Source organism: Lampetra planeri, chromosome 28 (assembly GCF_965212315.1).
Source record: "Lampetra planeri chromosome 28, kcLamPlan1.2.h2, whole genome shotgun sequence".
Classification (NCBI taxonomy): domain Eukaryota; kingdom Metazoa; phylum Chordata; class Hyperoartia; order Petromyzontiformes; family Petromyzontidae; genus Lampetra; species Lampetra planeri.
The window spans coordinates 11,793,482-11,800,806 of record NC_136134.1 but is presented as its reverse complement, the minus strand read 5'-3'; the positions used below and the strand labels follow the sequence as shown (position 1 = coordinate 11,800,806).

Genomic DNA, 7,325 nt, shown 5'->3' with positions numbered 1-7,325 from the left:
CACAATTGAACAGTAAGTTTGTTCCGTTTAAACTGCATAGGTCAAATGTATGAGTTAACATACGTTTAGAATTCTAGATTATATCCAGCAAATTTCGTATGTGTCACATTACTTAAACACAAACACTCGCGATTTCAAGATTAACATCAATTCAGAGATAACTTACCATGAACTTGCAGGATTGCGCACAGTAGTGCGATGTACACATATGCAACATGCGTAAGTATTCTTGACTCAGTCATTTTGACCGATTTAATTTAAACGTTAATCACACTTGCAATGCGAGGTCTCTGATGTTCTCCCGCTAAGCATGTCGACGGCAATGGTGTTAAGGGGGGTGCACAGCGAGGTTTTATTTACCACGCATCTCCGAGACTTCCTAAAGGCACACCCACAGGAGCTATGCGAGGCTACCCTTTCTGCGTTGCACTAATGACACAAAGTTTACCCAGACAATTCTTGACACGGCGTGGGCAGTCACCTTGGTGACACCTTCGTCACGCTGAACCGCGCAGCATTTGTCCAAGGAAAATTGACGCCGTGTCAAGGCGCGCGCCGGTGATGAGATGGCACCAATCGCCCGCTGAGGGCACGCAGCCCGCTGCCGAGATTCTGCTGCTGCCGAGGTCGTCTGCTGCTGCCGAGGTCGTCTGCTGCTGGTCTCGCCGTCGACGGCGCCAACGACGACGCGTTCGCCACTCGTGCACAACGCCACGTTTTAGTCTTCATGCACCGATACGAATGCTCCCCCTGGTTCGTTTGCGTGAGAGGTGATTGTGCGCACGCATGCCGGATGTTTATCCTAAACACAAACACAAAGCATTTGCACCTATGACAACTGTGCTGTGATACGACTTGTTTCTTTGACCATCTATTCCCATGCACGTGTGTGTATTCATTCATGGGAGTCAAAACATTTTGCAAACGGGATATGAAATGTGCGTTCAGATCCTCACATAGACTGTCTGCTGAGGGCCCCACGCAGTGACCACACCGCGTTGGTCAACGCCACCGATGTGAGCCATGACCAAGTGTCGGCCTCAGCTTGCCAGATTGGTAGCAAGTTCGCAATAAAATGTGCCACTGCTTAGCTCCATACAGAACGTCAAATAAAAAATGGTAAAAAACCAATAGCAGCTGAAGCGTCAAATAAAGACGAGTAGCCACGGGTCCTAGCAAGCCCAATTCTGAATGTCGAAGTTTTTCCGTGTTTGCTTGTATCGATCCATTGCTGCTGATATGATGCACATCCAAAAGGCCTTGTTGATGCTGATGGGATGTGAGAACACTACTTTAAAATGTTCTGCGGAGAAACAGATTTGGCAAGGAGGCGAAATGTCTGTCTATTTACATTGTTACGTATATTCTCCACAACGATGCTGACGATTATATTGTTCCATGAATTTGAAAGTTGGTAACGGTGGTCTTTTAGCATTATTGAGGATTTATTGCCACTTTAGAATGACGTACTCTAACATTAAGCACACCCTGTTTCACAGCTGAATATAGGTACATTTGCACAGATTAATATAGATACATTGCAGTTAATTACTCTTCTTCTTCGTGGCTTTTTCAAATTGAATTGAATGAACCGCTCTACCCAAGAGTGACGACACAATGGCCTGACATTTCATAATTTCAACAAACACGTATTGCGTGGCACTGTGTAAACATGTTACACAAGTGTTACAATGGCTGAGTTGTATTAGCTGTCTTATTTATATATTTTTTTTGTTGTCATCATGTTATTGGGATATTTTGTCGAACACGATTGACAGTGTGCATGCTTTTTATTTTTTTTATCTGCGGGAGAAAACCGCGGAACCTTGAGGGAGACGGAAGGAAGAGCATGAACACTCCACGCAGAGGCGCCAGTCGCGAATTGAACCCAAGGCCTCCTTGCTGTGAGGCACGAGCGTCATGAGGATGTCTTTGGGGAAAGCGGACTGTAATTCACGCTTGTGAAACGCTTGTGAAATCGACAAAAACCTAGTAACAATGCAGAACAAAGTACACAACATACACTTAAATAACATGTGTGTTGAACTTTTTTTGCACCGTACGTAGCCAACCGTGCCACTCGGAGGTGCAGGGGAAGGACAACAAACTAAACACACAAAAACCGGTTCTTTAAATTAGAGTAATTAAAACGTCAGTTTTCAGCTCACACTGCTTCAATTTGCAGTGGTGACACAGCAAGGAGCACTTGGGGCGCCTCTGCGTGGAGTGTTCATGGTCTTCCTTCCGTCTTCCTCCGGGTTCTCTGGTTTCCTTCCGCAGATGAAACCATGCACACTTGTCAATCGTGTTGGACAAAATATCCCAATACAGGACCCTGCTGAAAAGGCTCCGCAAAATCAGCGTAGCATGCCTGGGTAAATAAACAAATAACTGCAGTATGTATTTTTGTTCTTTGACCTTTCTTCAAAGGTTATACTATGAAAATAATCTCAAAATAAAATCTCAGAAACGTTTCTTACGTCGTTAACCTCCAGGCGGAATTTGTGGAAATGGGACGCAACTATGTAGCAATGGATGTGTCAATAACTCAACAATATTCACGCCCTCTTCCCCCGCCTGAAGTACGCAACCTTGGTATGCTGTTCGAGTAGAACTTGACTGAGCGCCCGCAGGTCAGAGCAGGTTTCTGCCACCTCTGAATTGCACCCACTCCTCTCCTCCCCAGACCTGGAATCACGAGTTCATGGCTTTGTCTCAACACGCATGGATTATGGGCACGCCCTCTACGCAGAGCTACCGCTGGGATTGTTGGAGAAGCTCCAGTGAGTGCAGAATGTAGCTGCCCGGATGATCCGATCTGAACTCATGACGCCCGCACTCCGCAGCGTGCACTGGCTACCGGTCCGCTTCAGCATTCTGTTCAAGGTTGCGCTCCGAACCGACAAAGCACTGCATGGCTTGGCCCCGGTCTACATGCAAACCCGCATCTCCCTCCAATCCTCAGGCACATTCTGTACACTCCGTTCCACGGGAATGGCGAGACTCTCCCAGCCCGGGACTGTTCACCCGACGCTGAGGGGACGAAGTCTTCTCGAGCACAGCCCTACAATCTGGAACTCCCCGCTGCCTGCCACCAGACATCCAAAATGCGCCGAGTGTCCTCTCAATTCCGTAATCTGTGCAAGACACAGTTACTCACACTCGCCTTCACATATCTCAATTTTAAGAAGGGAAAGAAATCAAACTCAGTTTCCTTATTTATTTTCTCAGTTTCTTTCCTTATTATGTATTTTATTCACTACTATTTTACGCTATTCGTTGCCCGTGGTTCTACTTCGTCTTGCGCGCGGTTGCAATTGACTCTGCTCAGTGGGTGGCCGCCGCTGAGGTCGTGACAGGTTCCTTTTCTCATTCACATGGCTCCATGCCCCTCCTGTACCGTTCCCGCTACGTTGTAATGTGCACCGATGCCCACTTTATTGAGGGCGATATTGGCACCTAAATAAGGATTGATTGATTGGCTGAACGTGTGTGTCTGGGGCAGGATTGATGACGGTGTTCCTGCACGAGCATCGGAGAGCCGTCCTCGCAGGGCGCGTGTCGACTGCAGCATCCGTGGGAAGTGTGGAATAACTCCGTGCGGGTGAGGCGCGGTGCATTCAGTGGCATGGGCCCTGTTGACCCTCCACTGGAAACGCTAAGCTGCAGCATAACATCGGGTTGGCCATCATGAAACACGAATATGTTACCGCCACTGAATGCACCGCGTGTCAATGAAACGCGCGTCAATAAAACGTTGTTGTTGACCTACATCTCAGGACGCGAATGCTCTTCCAATTCGAAGGCAATGAGATGGCACTGAAAAAATACTGGGAGTGAATCGAGGGCGTCCGCCCAAGGTTAAACCAGGTTTATGAACGAAGAGAGTTTCACGATAGGAGCGTGCGTGGTCTCCGGCGACTGCACAGCCTCAACAACCAACCCGTTCAGTTTACTCTCTTTCTGTTTAATCATCAAACCAAGCACTTAGTCCAGTCACACTCCGCGCAGCTGTCAATGGGAGATTAGCGAGCTGGCGTGATCTGTGCTGTTGTGGGATTTTGGAGGGATGCTTGTGATGCTGTTGATGGGTATTTGTAAGCGGTGTCGGAGGCGAGGGCAGCTCTATATCTAAAATAAATGATCCCATCATTGGTATAATGTCATGAATGAACAACAAATAGTTTTTGGCTGTGTGTTGGCACTGACTCACCTTTCACACATGTGCATTTCCACACTTACTCTTTGGTTATTTCGGTAAAGTCACGTAGGTATAAAATAAAATAAATTAAATCACGACGTTTCGATCGCAACACAAGCAACCGATACAGCAGGCGAAACCGATACAGCAGGACAACTGCTGATTTAGGAGTCAGCATGACAACTGTTGATTTAGGAGTCAGCAGTTGATTTAGGAGTCAGCAATTGATTTAGGAATCAGCAGTTGTCCTGCTGTATCGGTTCCGCCTGATGACTGTCGCTTGTGTTGCGATCGAAACGTCGTGATTTAATTTATTTTATACCTACGTGACTTTACCGAAAGAACCAAAGAGTATGGATCCCTGCAGTCACGAAAACTTCAAATCTAGATTATTTCCACACTTGCTCCAAAAGGGGAAGTATTTTTGTTTCTCTCTGAATATCTCATTATGGGGTGCAGCGGTGGTGCAGGTGGATCCCCAGCCACGACTCACATCAGTGACAAGTGAACCGGTCTGGAGCCCCCTTGTCACCATCCGGCACTGACCAGAATGGATAAGTATGGTCAAGCAGCCCCCTTGACGAACACGGTGTGCGAAGGCTTTTGTTCAGCGTTGGATTAACCTCGGGTTATACATTATTGTTATTTTAGCTTGTATGTATAGTCACCTGGTGAAAAAAATTGCGATGCATTGTGTGAAGTATGATTTTGCAGTTTGGCCCCCAGTAATATTTCGAATATCTTGTGATTATCCTGCTGATAAAGCCGTATTAGAAACAACGCTTTTCACTCTGCGTCTACGTAGGAGATGTTATCTGCAAGCCGCCATGCCAAAAGAGCAGATGTGGGCTCTTGCATCAAGATAGATAGAAATCCTCCATTCAAAGCGTGAAATCTCGTCAGAGAGCTTGAGAACGCTCTGCCTTTAAATCTTGACATTTTGTGATTACAATGCATTCTTATGTAACAAAAACACAAACAAAAGCAAAAGAAACACGTTTCAAAACCAGCGTCAACCTCGGCGAGTGACGTATTTTGGTGTGAATTCACCACTGGAGCTAAAATATCTCAATAATAATTTTCATTGCGCCTCCAAGCTAACGAAACATCTGAGAGAGCATTTTTCTTAGCACAGGGGACCACCCAGTAACAGCTGTTCCTGTGCAGTACAAGCTAACGCAGCACTGGCCTGCAAGTTGGCATTAGTCTGTCAGTAGAGGATGATGATTGCTAAGAGTAATCCCAATTAAGTCATTTGCGTTGCTCACTAAAGACCTCTGTGGTTATGTATGTATGTTGAACTTCTTTCGCACCGTACGTAGCCAACCATGTTCATCGGAGGTTCGGGGGAAGGACAACACACTAAACACAGAAAGCAGTCCTAAAGAAAGGAGTTGTCAATCTCGATTTAAAAGTGCACAGCTCCAGCGGATTCCTCATATTGGAAGAAAGAGCGTTCCAGATGGCCACAGAAGCACATCTGAAAGCACGCGATGCGGTGACCGTCTTTGTTCGATGGCCAGCAGCCAAAAGCCGCTGCGAGGATGGTGGTTTATGCTCCTTGACGAGATCAGCAAGGTATTGTGGTTCATTTGTGGCAAGCACTCTGTGTGTAATGGGTGCATCATTATAATGTTTTCGTTCGGCAACCAGAAGCCAATGCAGCTCGGTGAACACTGAACATCATCGCTTCTTGCAGTACCCATCACGACACGTACCAAATAATCTTGTACACGCTGCAGCTTGGTAATGGTTTTTTTCCAGACGTAGAGTAGTGAGTTGCAATAATCGAGCCTTGTCGAGACTATGCAACACGCCACCGCGTTGGCTATGTCACGACTACATCGTGACATAGCCAACACGCCACCGCGTTGGCTATGTCACGACTACATCGTGACATAGCCAACACGCCACCGTGTTGGCTATGTCACGACTACATCGTGGATACTACTCGCAATTGCAGTGCAACGCTATTCATTTTCACAATCTTCGCGAAAGGATATTCATCGTCATCACTTAACACCACGATGACATTCCGAGCACAGCATCTGTATCTTTGGGACACCCTGAGCAGTTCAGCCTAGAAACTTGAACATGGACGGGCAGGAATGAACAGATGTGATCGGATATCGAAACATTCGGACATGAAGATACTTCGGCTGGAGAAGCATCATCTTGGTGAAACATTCCCTTACCCATAATTATTAAGATATTGAGACCACCACCATAACAACCGCAACATTAATCACTGAGAGAACAACTAAACCCCTCAAACAATCTCCGTTAAACTTATCTCCTGCCCTGGAGCCACAAAAATGTATATTCTGTCGAAATTTACTCAAGAAATACATTTAAAAATGCAATTAATATAGCCAGCACCCCATTCCCGGGAAGCTTCTAGATTCGTTTTCCCAGAAAACCACGCAGACTCACATGAGAACAAGTGTAGCGATAGCCCAACGGAACACACTGGAGAATCGATCGTTGCATTGTCATCCATCTTGTCCTCTGTTAAGTTAACTGCTTACGTAACCTACAATTACAGAACTCGAGGTGGGGTTTCCCGCCTGCTGTGCATGAGAATGTGGGTGCGTGGGTGTCGGGGCACGCACCTCCACACGCGGACATGCACACGCGTGCTCGCTTTACTGTTTCTCGAGGCACAATTCCACAGCCAATTCCAGTAGCAGAATGGAAGCTCTCGTCATTAACTGGATTGCCAGCTTGTATGGCCTTGATTCGTAATTGAAGAGTGGGATCAGCCACGTAATGATCTGGCCAAATTTCTGTGAAAAAACTCTCCACAACCCAATTACTATTGTTTCAGCTCACGGGCAAGTGCAAGAACAATTCTCGCAACCAAATACAAATTGCATCCAATTGCTACATTTGGTTGTGAGAAATTACCGATGAGCTGGAACGATAACAATTGGCGTGTAATAGGCTTGTACACCACGTGACAGTCCAACTTGTTTGGCCATGTCAGCGGGTGCAGGGTCTTACACAGAAACTTGGCCAGAACATTTTGTGGCATAACCCAAACTCATGCCACTCCATGACATTGTCTATGACACGCGACTGGGTGGTGTTGTACGATAGTGCGACATCGCGGTGTGTGTTTTAG

The 7,325-nt window shown here is 46.5% G+C and overlaps 1 long non-coding RNA gene across 1 annotated transcript; it reads right to left on the bottom strand.

Moving 5' to 3' along the window:
- Window positions 1-333: 333 nt before the first annotated feature.
- On the bottom strand, window positions 334-6,703 carry LOC144728471 (uncharacterized). Its single transcript, XR_013587524.1, has 2 exons — window positions 6,635-6,703; window positions 334-802 (listed from the first exon to the last, which is right to left on the bottom strand). It is a non-coding gene; the product is annotated as an uncharacterized LOC144728471 (long non-coding RNA).
- Between the last annotated feature and the right edge of the window lie 622 nt (window positions 6,704-7,325).